General features: G+C 48.2%; 1 protein-coding gene across 1 annotated transcript in view; it reads right to left on the bottom strand.

The window, feature by feature from the left end:
• The window catches only part of SLC9A5 (solute carrier family 9 member A5), a 362,632-nt gene that overhangs the window by 314,527 nt on the left and 20,644 nt on the right, over positions 1–27,461 (bottom strand). The gene's annotated exons all lie outside the window — the stretch shown is intronic.

Below are 27,461 nucleotides of genomic sequence, written 5' to 3'. Positions count from 1 at the left end.
ACCTAAACTAAAACTTTCACTAAGAAGCTCAGGAGAGCCCCTAGTGTGCACCCTTCTCGTTCGGGCACAAAAATCTAACTGAGGCTTGGAGGAGGGTCATAGGGGGAGGAGCCAGTGCACACCAGGTAGTACTAAAGCTTTCTATTTGTGCCCAGTCTCCTGCGGAGCCGCTATTCCCCATGGTCCTTACGGAGTTCCCAGCATCCACTAGGACGTCAGAGAAAACCCTTTAGTTAAACAATAACTATATACAAGTATTGCAGACAATCCGCACTTGGGATGGGCGCCCAGCATCCACTACGGACTACGAGAAATAGAATTACCGGTGAGTAAATTCTTATTTTCTCTGACGTCCTAAGTGGATGCTGGGACTCCGTAAGGACCATGGGGATTATACCAAAGCTCCCAAACGGGCGGGAGAGTGCGGATGACTCTGCAGCACCGAATGGGCAAACTCTAGGTCCTCCTCAGCCAGGGTGTCAAACTTGTAGAATTTAGCAAATGTGTTTGACCCCGACCAAGTAGCTGCTCGGCAAAGTTGTAGAGCTGAGACCCCTCGGCCAGCCGCCCAAGAAGAGCCCACCTTCCTCGTGGAATGGGCTATCACTGATTTAGGATGCGGCAGTCCAGTCGCAGATTGTGCAAGCTGAATCGTACTACAGATCCAGCGAGCAATAGTCTGCTTTGAAGCAGGTGCACCCAACTTGTTGGGCGCATACAGGATAAATAGCGAGTCAGTCTTTCTGACTCCAGCTGTCCTGGAAACATAAATTTTCAGGGCCCTAACTACGTCCAACAACTTGGAAGCCTCCAAGTCTTTAGTAGCCGCAGGCACCACGATAGGTTGGTTCAGATGAAAGGCTGATACCACCTTAGGGAGAAATTGGGGACGAGTCCTCAATTCTGCCCTATCCATATGGAAAATCAGATAAGGGCTTTTACATGACAAAGCCGCCAATTCTGACACACGCCTGGCCGAAGCCAAGGCCAACAACATGACCACTTTCCACGTGAGATATTTCAATTCCACGGTTTTAAGTGGCTCAAACCAATGTGACTTTAGGAAATCCAACACCACGTTGAGATCCCAAGGTGCCACTGGAGGCACAAAAGGGGTCTGAATATGCAACACTCCCTTAACAAAAGTCTGAACTTCAGGTAGTGAAGTCAGTTCTCTCTGGAAGAAAATCGATAGAGCCGAAATCTGGACCTTAATGGAACCCAATTTGAGGCCCATAGTCACCCCTGACTGTAGGAAGTGCAGAAAACGTCCCAGCTGAAATTCCTCCGTTGGGGCCTTCCTGGCCTCACACCACGCAACATATTTTCGCCAAATGCGGTGATAATGGTTTGCGGTCACTTCTTTCCTAGCTTTAATCAGCGTAGAAATGACTTCCTCCGGAATGCCCTTTTCCGTCAGGATCCGGTGTTCAACCGCCATGCCGTCAAACGCAGCCGCGGTAAGTCTTGGAACAGACAGGGCCCCTGCTGCAGCAGGTCCTGTCTGAGCGGCAGAGGCCATGGGTCCTCTGAGATCATTTCTTGAAGTTCCGGGTACCAAGCTCTTCTTGGCCAATCCGGAACAATGAGTATAGTTCTTACTCCTCTTCTCCTTATTATCCTCAGTACCTTTGGTATGAGAGGAAGAGGAGGGAACACATAAACCGACCGGTACACCCACGGTGTCACTAGAGCGTCCACAGCTATTGCCTGAGGGTCTCTTGACCTGGCGCAATATCTTTCTAGCTTTTTGTTTAGGCGGGACGCCATCATGTCCACCTGTGGCCTTTCCCAACGGTTTACAATCAGTTGGAAGACTTCTGGATGAAGTCCCCACTCTCCCGGGTGGAGGTCGTGCCTGCTGAGGAAGTCTGCTTCCCAGTTGTCCACTCCCGGAATAAACACTGCTGACAGTGCTAACACGTGATTTTCCGCCCATCGGAGAATCCTTGTGGCTTCTGCCATCGCCGTCCTGCTTCTCGTGCCGCCCTGTCGGTTTACATGGGCGACTGCCGTGATGTTGTCTGACTGGATCAGTACCAGCTGGTTTTGAAGCAGGGGTTTTGCCTGACTTAGGGCATTGAAAATGTCCCTCAGTTCCAGAATATTTATGTGTAGGGAAGTCTCCTGACTTGACCATAGTCCTTGGAAGTTTCTTCCCTGTGTGACTGCCCCCCAGCCTCGAAGGCTGGCATCCGTGGTCACCAGGACCCAGTCCTGTATGCCGAATCTGCGGCCCTCTTGAAGATGAGCGCTTTGCAGCCACCACAGCAGAGACACCCTGGTCCTTGGAGACAGGGTTATCAGCCGATGCATCTGAAGATGCGATCCGGACCACTTGTCCAACAGGTCCCACTGAAAGGTTCTTGCATGGAAACTGCCGAATGGAATTGCTTCGTAGGAAGCTACCATCTTTCCCAGGATCCGCGTGCAGTGATGCACCGACACCTGTTTTGGTTTTAGGAGGCCTCTGACTAGAGATGACAGCTCCTTGGCCTTCTCCCCCGGGAGAAACACTTTTTTCTGTTCTGTGTCCAGAACCATCCCCAGGAACAGTAGACGTGTCGTAGGGACCAGCTGTGACTTTGGAATATTTAGAATCCAGCCGTGCTGTTGTAGCACCTCCCGAGATAGTGCTACCCCGACCAACAACTGCTCCCTGGACCTCGCCTTTATCAGGAGATCGTCCAAGTACGGGATAATTAAAACTCCCTTCTTTCGAAGGAGTATCATCATTTCGGCCATTACCTTGGTAAAGACCCTCGGAGCCGTGGATAGACCAAACGGCAACGTCTGGAATTGGTAATGACAATCCTGTACCACAAATCTGAGGTACTCCTGGTGAGGATGGTAAATGGGGACATGCAGGTAAGCATCCTTGATGTCCAGTGATACCATGTAATCCCCCTCGTCCAGGCTTGCAATAACCGCCCTGAGCGATTCCATCTTGAACTTGAATTTTTTTTATATATGTGTTCAAGGATTTCAATTTTAAAATGGGTCTCACCGAACCGTCCGGTTTCGGTACCACAAACATTGTGGAATAGTAACCCCGTCCTTGTTGAAGTAGGGGCACCTTGACTATCACCTGCTGGGAATACAGCTTGTGAATTGCCTCTAGCACTGCCTCCCTGCCTGAGGGAGTTGTTGGCAAGGCAGATTTGAGGAAACGGCGGGGGGGAGACGTCTCGAATTCCAGCTTGTACCCCTGAGATACTACTTGAAGGATCCAGGGATCCACCCGTGAGCGAGCCCACTGATTGCTGAAATTTTTGAGACGGGCCCCCACCATACCTGGCTCCGCCTGTGGAGCCCCAGCGTCATGCGGTGGACTTGAAGGAAGCGGGGGAGGACTTTTGCTCCTGGGAACTGGCTGTATGCTGCAGCTTTTTCCCTCTACCTCTGCCTCTGGGCAGAAAGAACGCGCCTTTAACCCGCTTGCCCTTATGGGGCCGAAAGGACTGTACCTGATAATACGGTGCTTTCTTTGGCTGTGAGGGAACATGGGGTAAAAATGCAGACTTCCCAGCTGTTGCTGTGGAAACGAGGTCCGAGAGACCATCCCCGAACAACTCCTCACCCTTATAAGGCAAAACTTCCATGTGCCTTTTAGAATCTGCATCACCTGTCCACTGCCGAGTCCATAACCCTCTCCTGGCAGAAATGGACATTGCACTTATTTTAGATGCCAGCCGGCAAATATCCCTCTGTGCATCTCTCATGTATAAGACTGCGTCTTTAATATGCTCTACGGTTAGCAATATAGTGTCCCTGTCCAGGGTATCAATATTTTCCGACAGGGAATCTGACCACGCAGCTGCAGCACTGCACATCCATGCTGAAGCAATAGCTGGTCTCAGTATAATACCTGTGTGTGTATATACAGACTTCAGGATAGCCTCCTGCTTTCTATCAGCAGGTTCCTTTAGGGCGGCCGTATCCGGAGACGGTAGTGCCACCTTCTTTGACAAGCGTGTGAGCGCTTTATCCACCCTAGGGGATGTTTCCCAACGTGACCTATCCTCTGGCGGGAAAGGGTACGTCATTAGTAACCTTTTAGAAATTATTAGTTTCTTATCGGGGGAAGCCCACGCTTCTTCACACACTTCACTTGACTCCTCAGATGGAGGAAAAAATACTGGTAGTTTTTTCTCTCCAAACATAATACCCTTTTTTGTGGTACCTGGGGTAACATCAGAAATGTTCAACACATTTTTCATTGCCTCAATCATGTAACGTGTGGCCCTATTGGAAGTTACATTAGTCTCATCGTCGTCGACACTGGAGTCAGTATCCGTGTCGACATCTGTGTCTGCCATCTGAGGTAGCGGGCGTTTTAGAGCCCCTGATGGCTTTTGAGACGCCTGGGCAGGCACAGGCTGAGAAGCCGGCTTTCCCATATTTGGTATGTCGTCAAACCTTTTATGTAAGGAGTCGACACTGTCACGTAATTCCTTCCACATAACCATCCACTCAGGTGTCGGCCCCGCAGGGGGTGACATCACATTTATCGGCATCTGCTCCGCCTCCACATAAGCCTCCTCATCAAACATGTCGACACAGCCGTACCGACACACCGCACACACACCGGGAATGCTCTGACAGAGGACAGAACCCCACAAAGCCCTTTGGGGAGACAGAGAGAGAGTATGCCAGCACACACCAGAGCGCTATATAACACAGGGATTACACTATAACTAAGTGTTTTCCCTTATAGCTGCTTATAAATATATATTGCTGCGCCTAAATTTAGTGCCCCCCCTCTCTTTTTTACCCTTCTGTTGCTTGAAACTGCAGGGGAGAGCCAGGGAGCGATCCTTCCAGCGGAGCTGTGAGGGAAAAATGGCGCCAGTGTGCTGAGGGAGATAGCCCCGCCCCTTTTTCGGCTGACTTTTCTCCCGCTTTTTTTATGGATTCTGGCAGGGGTATTTATCACATATATAGCCTCTGGGACTATATATTGTGATTTTTTGCCAGCCAAGGTATTCATATTGCTGCTCAGGGCGCCCCCCCCCCCCAGGGCCCTGCACCCATCAGTGACCGGAGTGTGAGGTGTGCATGAGGAGCAATGGCGCACAGCTGCAGTGCTGTGCGCTACCTTGTTGAAGACCGAAGTCTTCTGCCGCCGATTTCCAGGACCATCTTCATGCTTCTGGCTCTGTAAGGGGGACGGCGGCGCGACTCCGGGACCGAACGATCGAGGTCGGGTCCTGTGTTCGATCCCTCTGGAGCTAATGGTGTCCAGTAGCCTAAGAAGCCCAAACTATCTCCAGTCAGGTAGGTTCCCTTCTTCTCCCCTTAGTCCCTCGTAGCAGTGAGTCTGTTGCCAGCAGATCTCACTGAAAATAAAAAACCTAATATATACTTTCTTTTCTAGGAGCTCAGGAGAGCCCCTAGTGTGCATCCAGCTCAGCCGGGCACAAGATTCTAACTGAGGTCTGGAGGAGGGTCATAGAGGGAGGAGCCAGTGCACACCAGTTAGACCAAAAGCTTTCTTTTAGTTGTGCCCAGTCTCCTGCGGAGCCGCTATTCCCCATGGTCCTTACGGAGTCCCAGCATCCACTTAGGACGTCAGAGAAATATATATATATATATATATATATACATACATTACTATATACATCTATCACACATACATTGCTGTACACCTATCTCCCATACATACATACATACATACATTACTATATACATCTATCACCCATACATTACTATTCATCTTTCTGCACTGTACATCACATCTAATATCTATTCATTACTGTACATCTAGCTCCTATATATATATACATACATACATTACTGTACATCTCATCTAAATCCATACATTGCTGTACATCATATCTCTCATACATACATACATACATGCATATATACATACATACATAAATTACTATATACATCTATCACCCATACATTATAGTACATCTATCTCCCATACATTATTATTATTATTATTATTATTATTACATTTTATTTATAGGGCGCCACAAGTGTTTCGCAGCGCCGTACAAAGGACAGTACAGGGAGACAAAACTTAGCATAACAGTAAATAAATAACAAAAATGGAGTGCAGGTAACAAAGAGCACCACAATTCTCAAAGCATAATACAGCTTAGATGTAAGTAGCGAAGGAGTAATCATTGTACTACTTGGGGCTGGCGGCCATAGATAGAGAGGGGCCATTTACCAGCAGGAGAAAAAGCAGGTAAAGATGGTCGCTGAGTGAAATGTGTCAAGAAGAGGACTTAGACAAGAGGAAAGAGGGCCCTGCTCTGAAGAGCTAACAATCTAGTGGGGAGGGGCAACAGACAGATGACATGAGGTGCAAGCAAGCAGGTAGAAGCCTGATGGTGGTATGCGAGCAAAGCAGAGATGTCCACGGCATGGGGCAGGGGGATGGAGGAGCAGCCTAAGGACTAGGTTATGCATTGGAGGGGTACGCTTTGATAAATAGGTGGATTTTCAGTGCCCGTTTGAAGCTTTGCAAGGTCGGGGAAAGTCTAATGGGGCGGGGGAGCGCATTCCACTGAAGGGGTGCAGCACGGGCAAAATCCTGAACTCGTGCATGGGAAGCAGTGACCAAGGCAGAGGAGAGACGACGGTCATCAGCCGACCGTAGTGGGCGGGAGGGAGTATGAAGGGAGAGGAGGTTGGAGATGTAGGGAGCGGTGGAATTAGAGATTGCCTTGTATGTGAGGGTGAGGAGTTTGAAGAGGATTCTGTAGGGGAATGGGAGCCAGTGTAGATTTTGTCGAAGGGGAGTGGCAGAAGTAGAGCGGCGGGAGAGGAAGATGAGCCTAGCTGCGGAGTTGAGGACAGATTGGAGGGGAGCGATGTGGGAGCAAGTGAGGCCAGTGAGGAGCACATTGCAGTAGTCGAGTCGTGAGATGACCAGTGAGTGGATGATAAGTTTAGTTGCACTCTGGGAGAGAAATGGCCTGATGCGAGCAATGTTGCGTAGCTAGAACCGACAAGATTGCGCCAGAGCTTGGATGTAGGGTGCAAAGGAGAGGGAGGAGTCAAGAGTGACGCCCAGGCAGCGGAGTTGGGGAACGGGGGAGATGATAGTGTTGTCAACAGTGATAGAGATATTTGTAGGGGGTGTTGCTCTGGCTGGGGGAAAGATAATTAGTTCAGTTTTATCCATGTTGAGCTTCAGAGAGCGCTCAGACATCCAGGAGGAGATGGCAGAGAGGCAGCTGGAGACCTGAGAGAGGACAGAGGGGGACAGATCAGGAGAGGAGAGGTAGAGTTGTGTGTCATCAGCATAGAGGTGGTATTGAAGGCCAAAGGAGTTAATGAGCGCACCCAGGGAAGAGGTGTACAGGGAGAACAGAAGGGGGCCTAGGACAGAACCTTGAGGGACACCAACAGGAAGGATGGAAGGGTGTGAGGTGGTTCCGGAGGCAGACACAGAGAAGGAGCGTGTTAGTGAGGTATGAGGTAAACCAGTCAAGGACGGTGCTAGAGAGGCTAACATTTTGGAGTGTGCGGAGGAGGAGAGGGTGATCCACGGTGTCAAAGGCAGCAAAGAGGTCCAGAAGGATGAGCAAAGAGAAGTGGCCCTTGGATTTGGCCGAAAGCAGGTCACTGGTGACTTTCACCAGGGCAGTCTCGGTGGAGTGGAGTGGGCGAAAGCCAGATTGTAGTGGATCAAGGATGGAGTGGTCAGAGAGGTAGCTTGTGAGACGGCTGTAGACCAGTTGTTCAAGTAGTTTGGAGGCGAAAGGGAGAAGAGAGATGCGGCGGTAGCTAGTGAGTGATGAAGGGTGCAGGTTGGCTTTTTTGAGAATAGGGGACACCAGAGCATGTTTGAATGGTGAGGGAAAGATGCCAGTAGAGAGCGATAGGTTAAAGAGGTGAGCAAGGTGGGAGCAGGCAGTGGGGGGGAGGGAGCGGAGAAGACGGGAGGGGAGGGGGTCCAAGTGGCAGGTTGTGGGGGGAGAGGATAAGATGAGGGAGTGGACTTCCTTGTCTGAGGTGGGACGGAAGCAGGACAGGGTGGGATAGATGGACGGGAGGGATGGTGGGAGCAGGGGGGCAGCAGAGGGGTGACGGGAGGAGATGTAATTTTGGATATCCTCAATTTTGGAGATGAAGAAGGAGGCAAAGTCAGTGGGAGTGAGGGAAGAGGAGAGGGGAGGAGGAGGGGGGCGAAGGAGAGTGTTGAAAGTTTCAAAGAGAAACATACATACATATACATACATAAATTACTATATACATCTATCACCCATACATTATAGTACATTTCTCATACATTATAGTACATTTATCTCCCATACATACATACATACATACATACATACATACATAAATACATCTACTATATAAAAGCGAAAATTTGTCCTTCTGTCTTTCTATACAAATCCAGTTGACAAGCGAAGATTATTAAAACACGGCGGAGGCAACTAAAACAATTAGAAATCCTTAGCACCCCTGGGGGGAGGCAGCAGCACAGAGTATATCAGGAGACAGCATAACTCCAGAATTGCTGGAGCAATGTTTTAAAAAATTGGTACACATATGCCTTACAATCTGGGAAAAAACACTGTGGGGGGAAGACACCCCTAGCACTCCTAGGGGTGAGGCAGCAGCACTGAGTATTTCAGCAGACAGCATAACTCTGGAATGCCTGCAGCAATTTACAACAAACTTGGTACACATATGACTTACACTCTAGAAACGAACACTGTGGGGGTCAGACACCCCTAGGGGTGGGACAGCAGCACAGAGTATGTCAGCAGACAGCATAACTGTGGAAGGTCTGGAGCAATTTACACCAAACTTGGTAAACATATGATTTACACTCTGGAAACGAACACTGTGGGGGTCAGACACCCCTAGGGGTGGGACAGCAGCACAGAGTATGTCAGCAGACAGCAAAACTGTGGAAGGTCTGGAGCAATTTACACCAAACTTGGTACACATCTGACTTACAATCTGGGAACAAACTCTGTGGGGGTTAGACACCCCTAGCACACCTAGCGGTGGGACAGCAGCACAGTATTTCAGGAGACAGCATAACTCCAGAATGCCTGGACCAATGTACAACAAACTTGGGTGGTCATTCCGACCCGTGCGCAGACACGTCGTTGCCCTGGCAGCGACGAGGGGACCGAAGAAAGCGTTTGCAGCGGTGAACGCAAGAATATTGACAGGAAGAAGGCGGCAACTGGGCGGCAACTCACCGTTTCTGAGGAGTGTCCGGAAAAACGCAGGCGTGGTCGGCCGTTGAAGAGGAGGGTTCCTGACGTCAGGTCAATGCTGGATCATCGCAGCGAGTGAGTAACTCCAGAGCTCTGCAATTACCTGGTCGCAGCAGTGATCAAAATAGCCTGCGTGCGACCAGGTCGGAAAGACCCCCTTGGTACACATATGACTTACAAGCTGTGAACAAACACTGTGGGGGTAACACACCACTATCACCCCTAGGGGTGGGACAGCAGCACAGAGTTTTACAGCAGACAGCATAACTCTGGAATGCCTGGAACAATTTACACCAAACTTGCTACACAAATTACTCACACTCTGGCAACAAACACTGTGGGGGTAACACACCACTATCACCCCTAGGGGTGGGACAGCAGCACAGAGTTTTACAGCAGACAGCATAACTCTGGAATGCCTGGAACAATTTACACCAAACTTGCTACCCAAATTACTCACACTCTGGCAACAAACACTGTGGGGGTAACACACCACTATCACCCCTAGGGGTGGGACAGCAGCACAGAGTTTTACAGCAGACAGCATAACTCTGGAATGCCTGGAACAATTTACACCAAACTTGCTACACAAATTACTCACACTCTGGCAACAAACACTGTGGGGGTAACACACCACTATCACCCCTAGGGGTGGGACAGCAGCACAGAGTTTTACAGCAGACAGCATAACTCTGGAATGCCTGGAACAATTTACACCAAACTTGCTACACAAATTACTCACACTCTGGCAACAAACACTGTGGGGGTAACACACCACTAGCACCCCTAGGGGTGGGCCAGCAGCACAGACTATATCAGGACATGCATGATATGTCAGTGATGACAGGGCTGCATGTGACAGGGGCAGTGGCATGATGTCAGGAGGGGAATGCATGTAGCACAAACCCACACACTGAGAGTTATATAGTGGTAGTAGCACGGACCCCCAGCAGCACAGAGTATATCAGGAGATACATAATGTGCTGCGCTATATAAGAAACTGTAAACAAAATTCTATAATTTCACAGGGGCACTGACATGATGTGAGGAGGGGATGGAGGCAGCAGGAAGCCACAGACTGAGAGTTGTATAGTGGGAAGAGCAGGGACCCCTGGGGGACCAAAAAGGGGTCCAACCACTACACAAAGTGTGTCAGGGAAGCAAGATATGCCTATATACTAGATCTCCAACCAACGTAAATTAACAAACAACTATCAATCTAATTTACCATCCTCATCCCGTAGCGAAGCACGGGTATTCAGCTGTCTACAATGTTATTTATACTGCGTGTTTAATATTTAAACTTATTTTAGTAAACAGACATTCTTAAAATCCCGGCCAACGCCGGGTACTCCAGCTAGTTACTATATACATCTATCATCCATACATTACTGTACATTAGAGATGAGCGCCTGAAATTTTTCGGGTTTTGTGTTTTGGTTTTGGGTTCGGTTCCGCGGCCGTGTTTTGGGTTCGAACGCGTTTTGGCAAAACCTCACCGAATTTTTTTTGTCGGATTCGGGTGTGTTTTGGATTCGGGTGTTTTTTTCAAAAAACACTAAAAAACAGCTTAAATCATAGAATTTGGGGGTCATTTTGATCCCAAAGTATTATTAACCTCAAAAACCATAATTTACACTCATTTTCAGTCTATTCTGAATACCTCACACCTCACAATATTATTTTTAGTCCTAAAATTTGCACCGAGGTCGCTGTGTGAGTAAGATAAGCGACCCTAGTGGCCGACACAAACACCGGGCCCATCTAGGAGTGGCACTGCAGTGTCACGCAGGATGTCCCTTCCAAAAAACCCTCCCCAAACAGCACATGACGCAAAGAAAAAAAGAGGCGCAATGAGGTAGCTGTGTGAGTAAGATTAGCGACCCTAGTGGCCGACACAAACACCGGGCCCATCTAGGAGTGGCACTGCAGTGTCACGCAGGATGGCCCTTCCAAAAAACCCTCCCCAAACAGCACATGACGCAAAGAAAAAAAGAGGCGCAATGAGGTAGCTGTGTGAGTAAGATTAGCGACCCTAGTGGCCGACACAAACACCGGGCCCATCTAGGAGTGGCACTGCAGTGTCACGCAGGATGGCCCTTCCAAAAAACCCTCCCCAAACAGCACATGACGCAAAGAAAAAAAGAGGCGCAATGAGGTAGCTGTGTGAGTAAGATTAGCGACCCTAGTGGCCGACACAAACACCGGGCCCATCTAGGAGTGGCACTGCAGTGTCACGCAGGATGTCCCTTCCAAAAAACCCTCCCCAAACAGCACATGACGCAAAGAAAAAAAGAGGCGCAATGAGGTAGCTGTGTGAGTAAGATTAGCGACCCTAGTGGCCGACACAAACACCGGGCCCATCTAGGAGTGGCACTGCAGTGTCACGCAGGATGTCCCTTCCAAAAAACCCTCCCCAAACAGCACATGACGCAAAGAAAAAAAGAGGCGCAATGAGGTAGCTGTGTGAGTAAGATTAGCGACCCTAGTGGCCGACACAAACACCGGGCCCATCTAGGAGTGGCACTGCAGTGTCACGCAGGATGTCCCTTCCAAAAAACCCTCCCCAAACAGCACATGACGCAAAGAAAAAAAAGAGGCGCAATGAGGTAGCTGACTGTGTGAGTAAGATTAGCGACCCTAGTGGCCGACACAAACACCGGGCCCATCTAGGAGTGGCACTGCAGTGTCACGCAGGATGTCCCTTCCAAAAAAAACCTCCCCAATCAGCACATGATGCAAAGAAAAAGAAAAGAAAAAAGAGGTGCAAGATGGAATTGTCCTTGGGCCCTCCCACCCACCCTTATGTTGTATAAACAAAACAGGACATGCACACTTTAACCAACCCATCATTTCAGTGACAGGGTCTGCCACACGACTGTGACTGATATGACGGGTTGGTTTGGACCCCCCCCAAAAAAGAAGCAATTAATCTCTCCTTGCACAAACTGGCTCTACAGAGGCAAGATGTCCACCTCATCTTCACCCTCCGATATATCACCGTGTACATCCCCCTCCTCACAGATTATCAATTCGTCCCCACTGGAATCCACCATCTCAGCTCCCTGTGTACTTTGTGGAGGCAATTGCTGCTGGTCAATGTCTCCGCGGAGGAATTGATTATAATTCATTTTAATGAACATCATCTTCTCCACATTTTCTGGATGTAACCTCGTACGCCGATTGCTGACAAGGTGAGCGGCGGCACTAAACACTCTTTCGGAGTACACACTTGTGGGAGGGCAACTTAGGTAGAATAAAGCCAGTTTGTGCAAGGGCCTCCAAATTGCCTCTTTTTCCTGCCAGTATAAGTACGGACTGTGTGACGTGCCTACTTGGATGCGGTCACTCATATAATCCTCCACCATTCTATCAATGTTGAGAGAATCATATGCAGTGACAGTAGACGACATGTCCGTAATCGTTGTCAGGTCCTTCAGTCCGGACCAGATGTCAGCATCAGCAGTCGCTCCAGACTGCCCTGCATCACCGCCAGCGGGTGGGCTCGGAATTCTGAGCCTTTTCCTCGCACCCCCAGTTGCGGGAGAATGTGAAGGAGGAGATGTTGACAGGTCGCGTTCCGCTTGACTTGACAATTTTGTCACCAGCAGGTCTTTCAACCCCAGCAGACCTGTGTCTGCCGGAAAGAGAGATCCAAGGTAGGCTTTAAATCTAGGATCGAGCACGGTGGCCAAAATGTAGTGCTCTGATTTCAACAGATTGACCACCCGTGAATCCTTGTTAAGCGAATTAAGGGCTGCATCCACAAGTCCCACATGCCTAGCGGAATCGCTCCCTTTTAGCTCCTTCTTCAATGCCTCCAGCTTCTTCTGCAAAAGCCTGATGAGGGGAATGACCTGACTCAGGCTGGCAGTGTCTGAACTGACTTCACGTGTGGCAAGTTCAAAGGGCATCAGAACCTTGCACAACGTTGAAATCATTCTCCACTGCACTTGAGACAGGTGCATTCCATCTCCTATATCGTGCTCAATTGTATAGGCTTGAATGGCCTTTTGCTGCTCCTCCAACCTCTGAAGCATATAGAGGGTTGAATTCCACCTCGTTACCACTTCTTGCTTCAGATGATGGCAGGGCAGGTTCAGTAGTTTTTGGTGGTGCTCCAGTCTTCTGTACGTGGTGCCTGTACGCCGAAAGTGTCCCGCAATTTTTCTGGCCACCGACAGCATCTCTTGCACGCCCCTGTCGTTTTTTAAAAAATTCTGCACCACCAAATTCAAGGTATGTGCAAAACATGGGACGTGCTGGAATTTGCCCATATTTAATGCACACACAATATTGCTGGCGTTGTCCGATGCCACAAATCCACAGGTGAGTCCAATTGGGGTAAGCCATTCCGCGATGATCTTCCTCAGTTGCCGTAAGAGGTTTTCAGCTGTGTGCGTATTCTGGAAAGCGGTGATACAAAGCGTAGCCTGCCTAGGAAAGAGTTGGCGTTTGCGAGATGCTGCTACTGGTGCCGCCGCTGCTGTTCTTGCGGCGGGAGTCCATACATCTACCCAGTGGGCTGTCACAGTCATATAGTCCTGACCCTGCCCTGCTCCACTTGTCCACATGTCCGTGGTTAAGTGGACATTGGGTACAACTGCATTTTTTAGGAGACTGGTGAGTCTTTTTCTGACGTCCGTGTACATTCTCGGTATCGCCTGCCTAGAGAAGTGGAACCTAGATGGTATTTGGTAACGGGGGCACACTGCCTCAATAAATTGTCTAGTTCCCTGTGAACTAACGGCGGATACCGGACGCACGTCTAACACCAACATAGTTGTCAAGGACTCAGTTATCCGCTTTGCAGTAGGATGACTGCTGTGATATTTCATCTTCCTCGCAAAGGACTGTTGAACAGTCAATTGCTTACTGGAAGTAGTACAAGTGGGCTTACGACTTCCCCTCTGGGATGACCATCGACTCCCAGCGGCAACAACAGCAGCGCCAGCAGCAGTAGGCGTTACACGCAAGGATGCATCGGAGGAATCCCAGGCAGGAGAGGACTCGTCAGACTTGCCAGTGACATGGCCTGCAGGACTATTGGCATTCCTGGGGAAGGAGGAAATTGACACTGAGGGAGTTGGTGGGGTGGTTTGCGTGAGCTTGGTTACAAGAGGAAGGGATTTACTGGTCAGTGGACTGCTTCCGCTGTCACCCAAAGTTTTTGAACTTGTCACTGACTTATTATGAATGCGCTGCAGGTGACGTATAAGGGAGGATGTTCCGAGGTGGTTAACGTCCTTACCCCTACTTATTACAGCTTGACAAAGGGAACACACGGCTTGACACCTGTTGTCCGCATTTCTGGTGAAATACCTCCACACCGAAGAGCTGATTTTTTTGGTATTTTCACCTGGCATATCAACGGCCATATTCCTCCCACGGACAACAGGTGTCTCCCCGGGTGCCTGACTTAAACAAACCACCTCACCATCAGAATCCTCCTGGTCAATTTCCTCCCCAGCGCCAGCAACACCCATATCCTCCTCATCCTGGTGTACTTCAACACTGACATCTTCAATCTGACTATCAGGAACTGGACTGCGGGTGCTCCTTCCAGCACTTGCAGGGGGCGTGCAAATGGTGGAAGGCGCATGCTCTTCACGTCCAGTGTTGGGAAGGTCAGGCATCGCAACCGACACAATTGGACTCTCCTTGTGGATTTGGGATTTCAAAGAACGCACAGTTCTTTGCGGTGCTTTTGCCAGCTTGAGTCTTTTCAGTTTTCTAGCGAGAGGCTGAGTGCTTCCATCCTCATGTGAAGCTGAACCACTAGCCATGAACATAGGCCAGGGCCTCAGCCGTTCCTTGCCACTCCGTGTGGTAAATGGCATATTGGCAAGTTTACGCTTCTCCTCCGACAATTTTATTTTAGGTTTTGGAGTCCTTTTTTTACTGATATTTGGTGTTTTGGTTTTGACATGCTCTGTACTATGCCATTGGGCATCGGCCTTGGCAGACGACGTTGCTGGCATTTCATCGTCTCGGCCATGACTAGTGGCAGCAGCTTCAGCACGAGGTGGAAGTGGATCTTGATCTTTCCCTAATTTTGGAACCTCAACATTTTTGTTCTCCATATTTTAATAGGCACAACTAAAAGGCACCTCAGGTAAACAATGGAGATGGATGGATTGGATACTAGTATACAATTATGGACGGGCTGCCGAGTGCCGACACAGAGGTAGCCACAGCCGTGAACTACCGCACTGTACTGTGTCTGCTGCTAATATATAGACTGGTTGATAAAGAGATAGTATACTCGTAACTAGTATGTATGTATAAAGAAAGAAAAAAAAAACACGGTTAGGTGGTATATACAATTATGGACGGGCTGCCGAGTGCCGACACAGAGGTAGCCACAGCCGTGAACTACCGCACTGTACTGTGTCTGCTGCTAATATATAGACTGGTTGATAAAGAGATAGTATACTCGTAACTAGTATGTATGTATAAAGAAAGAAAAAAAAACCACGGTTAGGTGGTATATACAATTATGGACGGGCTGCCGAGTGCCGACACAGAGGTAGCCACAGCCGTGAACTACCGCACTGTACTGTGTCTGCTGCTAATATATAGACTGGTTGATAAAGAGATAGTATACTCGTAACTAGTATGTATGTATAAAGAAAGAAAAAAAAACCACGGTTAGGTGGTATATACAATTATGGACGGGCTGCCGAGTGCCGACACAGAGGTAGCCACAGCCGTGAACTACCGCACTGTACTGTGTCTGCTGCTAATATATAGACTGGTTGATAAAGAGATAGTATACTCGTAACTAGTATGTATGTATAAAGAAAGAAAAAAAAACCACGGTTAGGTGGTATATACAATTATGGACGGGCTGCCGAGTGCCGACACAGAGGTAGCCACAGCCGTGAACTACCGCACTGTACTGTGTCTGCTGCTAATATATAGACTGGTTGATAAAGAGATAGTATACTCGTAACTAGTATGTATGTATAAAGAAAGAAAAAAAAACCACGGTTAGGTGGTATATACAATTATGGACGGGCTGCCGAGTGCCGACACAGAGGTAGCCACAGCCGTGAACTACCGCACTGTACTGTGTCTGCTGCTAATATATAGACTGGTTGATAAAGAGATAGTATACTCGTAACTAGTATGTATGTATAAAGAAAGAAAAAAAAACCACGGTTAGGTGGTATATACAATTATGGACGGGCTGCCGAGTGCCGACACAGAGGTAGCCACAGCCGTGAACTACCGCACTGTACTGTGTCTGCTGCTAATATATAGACTGGTTGATAAAGAGATAGTATACTCGTAACTAGTATGTATGTATAAAGAAAGAAAAAAAAAACACGGTTAGGTGGTATATACAATTATGGACGGGCTGCCGAGTGCCGACACAGAGGTAGCCACAGCCGTGAACTACCGCACTGTACTGTGTCTGCTGCTAATATAGACTGGTTGATAAAGAGATAGTATACTACTAATATTATATACTGGTGGTCAGGTCACTGGTCACTAGTCACACTGGCAGTGGCACTCCTGCAGCAAAAGTGTGCACTGTTTAATTTTAATATAATATTATGTACTCCTGGCTCCTGCTATAACCTATAACTGGCACTGCAGTAGTGCTCCCCAGTCTCCCCCACAATTATAAGCTGTGTGAGCTGAGCAGTCAGACAGATATATAATATTATATATAGATAATAGATGATGCAGCACACTGGCCTGAGCCTGAGCAGTGCACACAGATATGGTATGTGACTGAGTCACTGTGTGCTGTGTATCGCTTTTTTCAGGCAGAGAACGGATTATAAATAAAAGTGGTGGTCACTGGTCACTATCAGCAAAACTCTGCACTGTACACTACTGAGTACTCCTAATGCTCCCCAAAATTAGTAAATCAAGTGTCTAAACGGAGAGGACGCCAGCCACGTCCTCTCCCTATCAATCTCAATGCACGTGTGAAAATGGCGGCGACGCGCGGCTCCTTATATAGAATCCGAGTCTCGCGATAGAATCCGAGCCTCGCGAGAATCCGACAGCGTCATGATGACGTTCGGGCGCGCTCGGGTTAACCGAGCAAGGCGGGAAGATCCGAGTCGCTCGGACCCGTGAAAAAAAACATGAAGTTCTGGCGGGTTCGGATTCAGAGAAACCGAACCCGCTCATCTCTACTGTACATCAGATCTAATACCCATAAATTACTGTACATTCTATCTCGCTTACATACATGCATACATTACTATATACATCTATCACCCATACATTACTGTACATCTATCTCCCATACATACATACATACATACATACATACATACACACACACACACATACATACATTACTATATACATCTATCACCCATACATTACTGTACATCTATCTCCCATACATACATACATACATACATACACACATACATTACTATATACATCTATCATCCATACATTACTGTACATCAGATCTAATACCCATAAATTACTGTACATTCTATCTCCCTTACATACATTCATACATTACTATATACATCTATCACCATTACATTACTGTACATCTATCTCCCATACATACATACATACATACATACATACATTACTATATACATCTATCACCCATACATTACTATATATCACATCTAATATCCATACATTACTGTACATCCTATCTCCCATACATAAATACATACATTACTATATATAGCTATCACCCATACATTACTGTACATCAGATCTAATACCCATAAATTACTGTACATTCTATCTCCCTTACATACATACATACATACATACATTACTATATACATCTATCACCCATACATTACTGTACATCAGATCTAATACCCATAAATTACTGTACATTCTATCTCCCTTACATACATACATACATTACTATATACATCTATCTCCCATACATTACTGTACATCTGTCTCCCATACATTACCATTTACTACACAACTATCACCACATACATACATACATACATACATACATACATACATACATACACATATAATAGGATTTTAATACCTACCGGTGAATCCTTTTCTCTTAGTCCGTAGAGGATGCTGGGGTCACTTCAAGAACCATGGGGTATAGACGGGATCCGCAGGAGACATGGGCACTTTAAGACTTTCAAATGGTGTGACCTGGCTCCTCCCTCTATGCCCCTCCTCCAGACCCCAGTTTAACAAACTGTGCCCAGGGAGACAGACATTTCAAGGAAAGGATTTATTGTTAAACCACGGTGAGCATCTTACCAGCTCACACCTCAAGCATGCCGCAGAACGTGGCATTCAACAGAACACAAGCCAACGGCATGAAGAATTTGCAGCCATATGCTGACAAAAAAACGTAACACAACCTGTGTGTAACCACAACCAATAACTGCAGATACAGTACGCACTGGGACGGGCGCCCAGCATCCTCTACGGACTAAGAGAAAAGGATTTACCGGTAGGTATTAAAATCCTATTTTCTCATACGTCCTAGAGGATGCTGGGGTCACTTCAAGAACCATGGGGTTACACCAAAGCTCTAGAATGGGTGGGAGAGTGCGGACGACTCTGCAATACCGAATGACCAAACATGAGGTCAACCTCGCCAAGGTATTAAAACAGTAAAACATAGCCCAATTATTTTTTATTTTTTTTAAATAGCTGCTCGGCAAAGTTGCAATGCCGAGACTCCCCGGTCAACCGCCCCAGACGAGCCCACCTTTCTAGTAGAATGGGCCTTCACCTATTTCGGTAACGGCAATCCTGCCGTGAGATGAGCATGCTGAATCATACCACAGATCCAGCGCGCAACTGTCTGCTTGAAGCAGGACACCCAATCTTGCTGGGAGCAAACAGGACAAACAGAGGCTGTGTTCCTAAACAGAGCCGTCCTGGCGCCATAAATTTTAAAAAACTCTGACCACATGCAGAGACTTCGATTCAGCGAAGGCGTCCATAGCCACAGGCACCACCATAGGTTGGTATATGTGGAAAGAAGAAACCACCTTCGGTAGAAATTATTGACGAGTTTCCAACTCTGCTCTATCTTAATGGAAGATCAAATAAGGTCTCTTGTGAGGTCAGACCGCTAACTCAGATACTCGCCTTCTGTACGCCAAGGCCAACCTGACGAGCACTTTACCAGTGAGGAGTTTCACTCCGCCTTCCGTAAAGGTTCGAACCAATGTGATTGAAGGAACTGCAACACCCCACTGGGGCACAAAATGAGGTTGGATGTGCAACACTCCCTTCACGACAGTCTGAACTTTTGAAAGGGAGTCCAATTGATTCTGAAAGAAAACCGATAAGGACGATTTTGATTGCTGAAAACTCTACCGTAGGCGTCTTCTTGGATTCACACCAAGAAACTTATTTTCCCCAAAACGGTAGTAATGTTTAGACGTAACCCCTTTTCTAATCCGAATAAATGTGGGAACTACTTCCGTGGGAATACCCTTACGGACTAAGATCTGGCGCTCAACCGCCATGTCATCAAACGTAGCCACGGTAAGTCCTAATACACGCATGGCCCCTGCCGCCACAGGTCCTCGCGCAAAGGGAAAGGCCAGGGATCTCCTATGAGTAATTCCTGAGATCTGGATACCAAGCTCTCCTTGGCCAGTCTGGGACCATGAGGCTCACCCGACTTTCCTTTTTATGAACCCAGAACTTTTGGAATGAGAGAAAACGTAGGGAATACATATACCGACTGAAAGCACCCACGGTGTCACCAGTGCCTTCACTGTTCCTGTTTGAGGGTCCCTTGACCTGGAACTCTGAAGCTTCTTGTTGAGACGAGATGCCATCATTCCTACTTGAAGAAATCCCAATGACATGTCTTCGAAGACTACTTGGAAGAGGTCTCCCCTCTCCTGGATGGAGATCGTCTGCTGAGGAAGTCTGCTTCCCAGTCATCTACTCCTGGAACGAACATTACTGACAAAACGCTTGTATGTTTTTCCGCCCCGCGGAAAATCCTTGTGGCTTCTGCCATTGCTGTTCTGTTTTTCGTTGTAGAAAATCGTTGTAAACGGCCCTTAACTCTAGACCGTTAATGTGGTGCTCAGTTTCCTAACTTGACCATCTTCCTTGGAAGTTTTCCTCTTGAGTGACTGCCCCCCAGCCTCAGAGGCTTGCATCCGTGGTCACTAGGATCCAGTCCTGGATCCCGACCCTGCGCCCCTCTAGGAGGTGAGAACTGCGCAGCCACCACAGGAGTGAGATTCTGGTCTTGGAAGACAGGATTATCCTCCTGTGTAAGTGTAGGTGGGAACCGGACCCCTCGTCCAACAGGTCCCTCTGGAACACCCTGGCATGGAACCTGCCAAATTGAGTGGCCTCGTAGGCCGCAACCATCTTTTCCAGCAACCGAATGTATTGATGAAATGACACTCTTGCTGGTCTCGGAATTTGTTTGACCAGACTCTGGATCTCCAGAGCCTTTTCCACTGGAAGAACAAAACTCATTGTAGTTCTGTGTATAGTATTATTCCCAAAACAGACAACCGTATCGTCGGGACCAACAGTGATTCTGGCAAGTTCAGGAGCAAACCCTGTTTTTGAAGAACTGTCAGGGAGAGTGTAACGTTTTTGTTAGGGTCTCCTGCCCTGTGCTGCCACGTCGTCATGGCAACCGGGAGACAAGTGCTAGCGGAGTAACCTAAGCGCAGCTGATACTCCGGTTCGGGTCTTTTGCTGTGCAGTGGTTACAGGCATGGGATCCGGTGCTGGTTTTTGTGCTCACAGTCTGTGAGGTCTGAGGGGGGCGTGGACAGCACCAGCTTTATAAGGCCTCTTCTCAGGTTAAGCAGATGCTGCTGAATCTTTGTTGGTTAGTCAGTTCCTGAAAGTTAGCCAGTACTGTGTAGCTTTGTATTTTGTTGTTGCTTACTGCAAATAGGCCTGGGCATTTGGTACTACACTCTGCCAATCCAGACCTAGCAGTAAGACTGGAGTCAGTCGTTTAGCCTGCTGAGGTTCTTTTGCTATTCTGTGAACCCAGCAGGTTTGTGGCTGTACTTTCAGACCTGCCTGCATAATCCTCTCTCACTGTGCACGGCGTCCATGTGTCAGTTTAGTGGCAGTAAGCTGAACCTGGGCCCTGCAAGTGAGAATTAGGATTGTGGAGACTCTCCTTGTGTCTATTATTCCATCTCTGACCAAGGAGTTTACTGCCACACCCGTTGGTAACCCTTTAAGGTTTTGCTGTTGCCCTTAGCAACAGCATTTCGGGTTCTCTACGTATTAAAACACAACATCTTGCTTTTTCCATCTGAGCATTTCTAATACTAGGGAGACACCCAGTTTCTTAGCCTCTGGGCTTCTCTGTTCACTCTGTGTTGGTTTTGTTACCCTATCACCTTCTGTGTACGTTATGTCATATTTCCCAGTCTGTCTGTGAGTTCATTTGTTTTGCATCCCTCTCTGTTCAGACACCAGTACATTCCTGCAGGCACTGGTGTGTATAACAGTTCAAACACCAGTACATTCCTGCAGGCACTGGTGTGCATAACATATTCAGCAGCCCAATACTCCTGTTGAAATTTTGTGGGAATATGGAGCATACCCCTCAAAATACGTTGCAACAGGTGGTCGATCAGGTGCAGGTCCTGACTCGTCAATTTAATGATTTGTCCATTAAAATGCACACCTCCCAGGCCGCTGGCGGAGCTCCCGCAGCAGCAGCACCTCCAGGGGTTAAGGAACCGAAAGTAAATCTTCCGGATCGTTTTTCTGGAGATCGCTCGCAGTTCTTTTGTTTCAAGGAGAGCTGCAAGTTATATTTCCAGCTTAGGCCTCAATCTTCTGGGTCAGAGATTCAGCGGGTGGGCATAGTGATTTCCTTGCTACAAGGAGACCCACAGGTCTGGGCATATGGGTTGCAGCCTGACTGTCCGTCGCTTAAAAGTGTTGATGCTTTTTTTACGGCACTGGGCATGTTGTATGATGACCCTGACAAGACGGCCTCAGCCGAGGCTCAGATTTCGATCCTTAAGCAAGGGCGAAGGCCAGTTGAGGTTTACTGTACGGAGTTTCGGAGGTTGGCCCATGATACCCAGTGGAATGACCCAGCCCTGAGACACCAGTACCGAAGAGGTCTTTCTAACCAGATAAAAGACCAACTGGTACAATATCCCTTGCCTGATAGCTTGGATCAGCTCATGCAGTTATCCATCCGGGTGGATAGACGGCTGAGAGAGCGTAGGCTTGAAAGGGAGACCGAGGTTTCCTTCTTTCCCAAGGGAACCTCGGACTCTGAGGAATTTTCCGAGGAGCCTATGCAGATTGGGGCTACCCGCCTCTCCTCGCGTGAGAAGACGCGGAGGAGACAGCAGGGGTTGTGTTTGTACTGTGGGAATAAGGGTCATGTGGTAGTATCATGCCCAGAAAAGCCGGAAAACTTCAGGGCCTGAGGGTGATGGGAAATATCCTGTCAGGCCAGAAGTCAGAATTTCCCAAGAAGACTTTTATCATTCCGGTGACCTTGAAGATCCTCGGTCAAACTGTCAAGACTGAGGCCTTTGTGGACAGTGGGGCCGACGGGGTTTTTATGGACCGCCAATTCGTCCTGAAACACTCTGTTCCCTTAGTACCCTTGGCATCGGAAATTGAGATTTGTGGGTTAAACGGGGAACCATTATCCCAAGGTAAAATTACCTCTTGCACTAGCCAGATTTCTTTGTTTATTGGAGCCACACACTCTGAAAAATTGTCCTTTTATGTGACTGTCTGTACTTTTGCCCCATTGGTGTTGGGGTTACCCTGGTTAAGGGCCCACAATCCTCAATTTGACTGGGTCTCTGGGGAGATTCTTAGTTGGGGTACTGATTGTTTCAGGAGTTGCTTGAGCCTTCCAGTCAGGCTCTCGCAGCTAAGTTTGCCAGGATTGCCAGGGTGTTATGCAGATTTTGCGGACGTGTTCTCCAAAAAAGTTGCAGAGGTACTACCTCCCCATCGCCCCTATGACTGTGCCATTGATTTGTTGCCGAATGCTAAGCTTCCCAAGAGCAGGTTGTACTCCCTGTCACGTCCTGAGACTCAGGCTATGGCAGAGTACATTCAGGAGAACTTGGCTAAAGGATTTATCAGACCTTCACAGTCTCCAGTTGGGTCGGGGTTCTTCTTCGTGGGTAAAAAGGACAGTTCATTGCGACCCTGCATCGACTTCAGGGAATTGAACCGTATCACGATTAAAAACTCATACCCACTGCCTCTCATTTCAGTCTTGTTTGACCAGCTTCGTACTGCCACCATTTTTTCTAAGATTGACCTACGCGGTGCGTACAATCTAATCCGAATAAGAGAGGGGGATGAATGGAAGACTGCCTTTAATACCCACTCAGGGCATTATGAATATTTGGTGATGCCTTTTGGGCTCTGTAATGCCCCGGCAGTCTTCCAGGATTTCATGAACGATGTGCTCAGGGAATATTTGGATAGATTCTTAGTTGTATACTTAGATGACATCCTAATCTTCTCCCATTCCCTGGAGGAACATCGGAAGCATGTACGCTTAGTCCTCCAGAAACTCAGAGACCACCGGCTTGGGGCGAAGCTGGAGAAGTGCGAATTTGAAGTTCAGCAAATCGCATTTCTAGGATATATTATCTCCCCAGAAGGTTTCCAAATGGAGGGTTCCAAGGTACAGGCAGTCCTGGATTGGGTGCAGCCCACTAGTTTGAAGGCGCTTCAGCGTTTCCTGGGCTTTGCAAATTTTTAATAGACGATTTATCGCTGGATTTTCGTCTATAGTGGCGCCCTTGGTGGCACTCACTAAGAAAGGGGCGGATGTTGCTCACTGGTCTCGTGAGGCCAAAGCGGCTTTTGCCCGTCTCAAAAGAGCATTTGTCTCGGCCAAGGTGCTGCGACACCCAGATCCAGAGCGTCCTTTTGTGGTGGAGGTGGATGCCTCTGAGATGGGTATTGGGGCAGTGCTCTCTCAGATGGGAGTGTCTGATAATCGCCTTCATCCCTGTGCTTACTTTTCCCGTAAATTTTCGCCTGTCGAGATGAATTATGACGTGGGTAACCGGGAATTGTTGGCTATTAAGGATGCACTCGAGGAGTGGAGACACTGGCTTGAGGGGGCTAAGTTTGTGGTCTCAATTCTCACCGACCATAAGAATTTGGCATATTTAGAGTCAGCGAAGCGTCTCAATGCCAGGCAGGCACGATGGGCTTTGTTTTTTGCTCGCTTTAATTTTTTGATAACATATCGCCCTGGGTCAAAAAACATCAAGGCTGATGCGCTCTCGCGGAGTTTTGCTCCAATCCAGGAGACCACCGAGGAGCCGTTGCCCATTGTGTCCCCATCATGTATTAAAGTGGGCATTACCCAGGACCTCTTGTCATTAGTCCTTAGAGCACAGGAGCAGGCTCCTCCAGACCTTCCGGTAGGTCTTTTGTTTGTGCCTCCTAGGTTAAGACAGCGAGTGTTCCTGGAATTCCATGCCAAGAAGTCGGCAGGTCACCCGGGTATTGCCAGAACTCGGGAGTTGCTATCTAGGGCGGTGTGGTGGCCCTCGGTGGCTAAGGATGTGGATCAGTGGGTTCGGGCATGTGACATCTGTGCCCGAAATAAGACTCCTAGAGGGGTTCCTGTTGGCCCATTACATCCACTCTCTATTCCATCTAAGCCATGGACCCACATTTCAATGGATTTTGTTGTGGACTTGCCCAAATCCTCTGGGATGACAGCCATCTGGGTTGTCGTTGACAGGTTTTCGAAGATGGCGCACTTCGTTCCACTGGTTGGGCTGCCATCTGCCAGACGCCTGTCTGAATTATTTATGCTGCATTTTGTGCGCCTCCACGGGTTGCCACTTGATGTGGTCTCTGACCGCGGATCCCAGTTTGTGGCCAAATTCTGAAGGGCATTTTGTTCCGATCTCCAGATTTCTGTCAGCTTGTCGTCAGGCTACCATCCGCAGTCTAATGGGCAGACTGAAAGGGTGAACCAAACCTTGGAGCAGTTCCTCAGGTGTTATGTCTCCAAGTGTTAGACTGACTGGGTTGCTCATCTGTCAATGGCGGAGTTTGCCTATAACAACGCGGCTCACTCTGCTACAGGGATCTCTCCCTTCCTTTGTTTGTATGGGCATCATCCTAAGGCCAATTCTTTTGACCCCCTGGACTCCACGCCTGGTGGTTCCTCTGTCGTTTCGGTCCTTAGAGGTATTTGGAGGAAAGTGAAGAAAGCCCTTGTGTCTGTGTCATTAGTGACCAAAAGGGTTTTTGATAAGCGGAAAAGACCCTGCAGCTTCAAATTAGGAGACTTCGTCTGGTTGTCTACCAAGAATTTGAAGTTGAAACAGCCATCTCATAAGTTAGGCCCCCGGTTCATCGGCCCTTATAAGATCACCAGGGTTATCAATCCGGTGGCATTTCAGTTAGATCTGCCCCGTTCTTTGGGTATCAATAAAACATTTCATTGTTCCCTTTTAAAACGGGCGATTAGTAATCCTTCTTCCAGAGGAAGACCTTCCCCTCTTCTGATACGTGGCCAGAGGGAGTTTGTTGTTGAAAGGATTCTTGACTCCAAGATGGTTCGGGGTCGGCTGTCATTTTTGGTGCACTGGAAGGGGTATGGCCCGGAGGAGCGGTCGTGGGTGCGCAGTTGTGATCTTCATGCCCCCAGACTGATACACTCTTTCTTCTCGCAGTTCCCCGATAAACCCGGTGGTAGGGGTTCTTTGACCCCTCGTCAGAGGGGGGGTACTGTTAGGGTCTCCTGCCCTGTGCTGCCACGTCGTCATGGCAACCGGGAGACAAGTGCTAGCGGAGTAACCTAAGCGCAGCTGATACTCCGGTTCGGGTCTTTTGCTGTGCAGTGGTTACAGGCATGGGATCCGGTGCTGGTTTTTGTGCTCACAGTCTGTGAGGTCTGAGGGGGGCGTGGACAGCACCTGCTTTATAAGGCCTCTTCTCAGGTTAAGCAGATGCTGCTGAATCTTTGTTGGTTAGTCAGTTCCTGAAAGTTAGCCAGTACTGTGTAGCTTTGTATTTTGTTGTTGCTTAATGCAAATAGGCCTGGGCATTTGGTACTACACTCTGCCAATCCAGACCTAGCAGTAAGACTGGAGTCAGTCGTTTAGCCTGCTGAGGTTCTTTTGCTATTCTGTGAACCCAGCAGGTTTGTGGCTGTACTTTCAGACCTGCCTGCATAATCCTCTCTCACTGTGCAGGGCGTCCATGTGTCAGTTTAGTGGCAGTAAGCTGAACCTGGGCCCTGCAAGTGAGAATTAGGATTGTGGAGACTCTCCTTGTGTCTATTATTCCATCTCTGACCAAGGAGTTTACTGCCACACCCGTTGGTAACCCTTTAGGGTTTTGCTGTTGCCCTTAGCAACAGCATTTCGGGTTCTCTACGTATTAAAACACAACATCTTGCTTTTTCCATCTGAGCATTTCTAATACTAGGGAGACACCCAGTTTCTTAGCCTCTGGGCTTCTCTGTTCACTCTGTGTTGGTTTTGTTACCCTATCACCTTCTGTGTACGTTATGTCATATTTCCCAGTCTGTCTGTGAGTTCATTTGTTTTGCATCCCTCTCTGTTCAGACACCAGTACATTCCTGCAGGCACTGGTGTGTATAACAGTTCAAACACCAGTACATTCCTGCAGGCACTGGTGTGCATAACAGTTTTGCACCAACTGGTTCCTTGAACTCGCCGTTATCAGGGGACCGTCCCAGTACGGGATAACTGTGACTCCTTACTAGCGACGGAGAAGCATCATTACCACCATCACCCTGGTGAAAATCCTTGGAGCCGTGGATAGACCCACGGCAACGTCTGAAATTGGTAATAAACCCCTGAATTGCAAACCTCAGGCAAGCCTAATGCGGAGGTTCTTTATGGAAAAAAATTTTTTTTTTAGATTGGAGATCACTGCCCTGAGAGATTCCATCTTGGATTTGAATTTCTTTAAGTAGAAAATGAGGGATTTCAGATTTAGGATTGGTCTGACTAAGCCATCTGGTTTCGGGACCACGAAGAGGCTTGAATAAACACCTTCTCCCTGTTGTGATAGGGGAAAACCAGGTCAATGACCTGATCCTAATACAACATTAGTATTGTGTCGCATACTACCTCCCCGTCCGGAGGAGAATCTCTAATTTGAAAAATTGGTGAGGGGAAACGTCTGGAAACTCCAGTATGTACCCTTGGGACACTATTCGTAAAACCCACGGGTCCAGGTCCGTTCCAGGACTGACTGAAGAGTTTTTAAACGTGGCCCCACCGGTGTGGACTCCCGCAAGAGAGTCCCAGCGTCATGCGGTGG

Source organism: Pseudophryne corroboree, chromosome 11 (assembly GCF_028390025.1).
Source record: "Pseudophryne corroboree isolate aPseCor3 chromosome 11, aPseCor3.hap2, whole genome shotgun sequence".
In the NCBI taxonomy this organism is placed as follows: domain Eukaryota; kingdom Metazoa; phylum Chordata; class Amphibia; order Anura; family Myobatrachidae; genus Pseudophryne; species Pseudophryne corroboree.
This window is presented reverse-complemented; position numbering and strand designations above follow the sequence as displayed.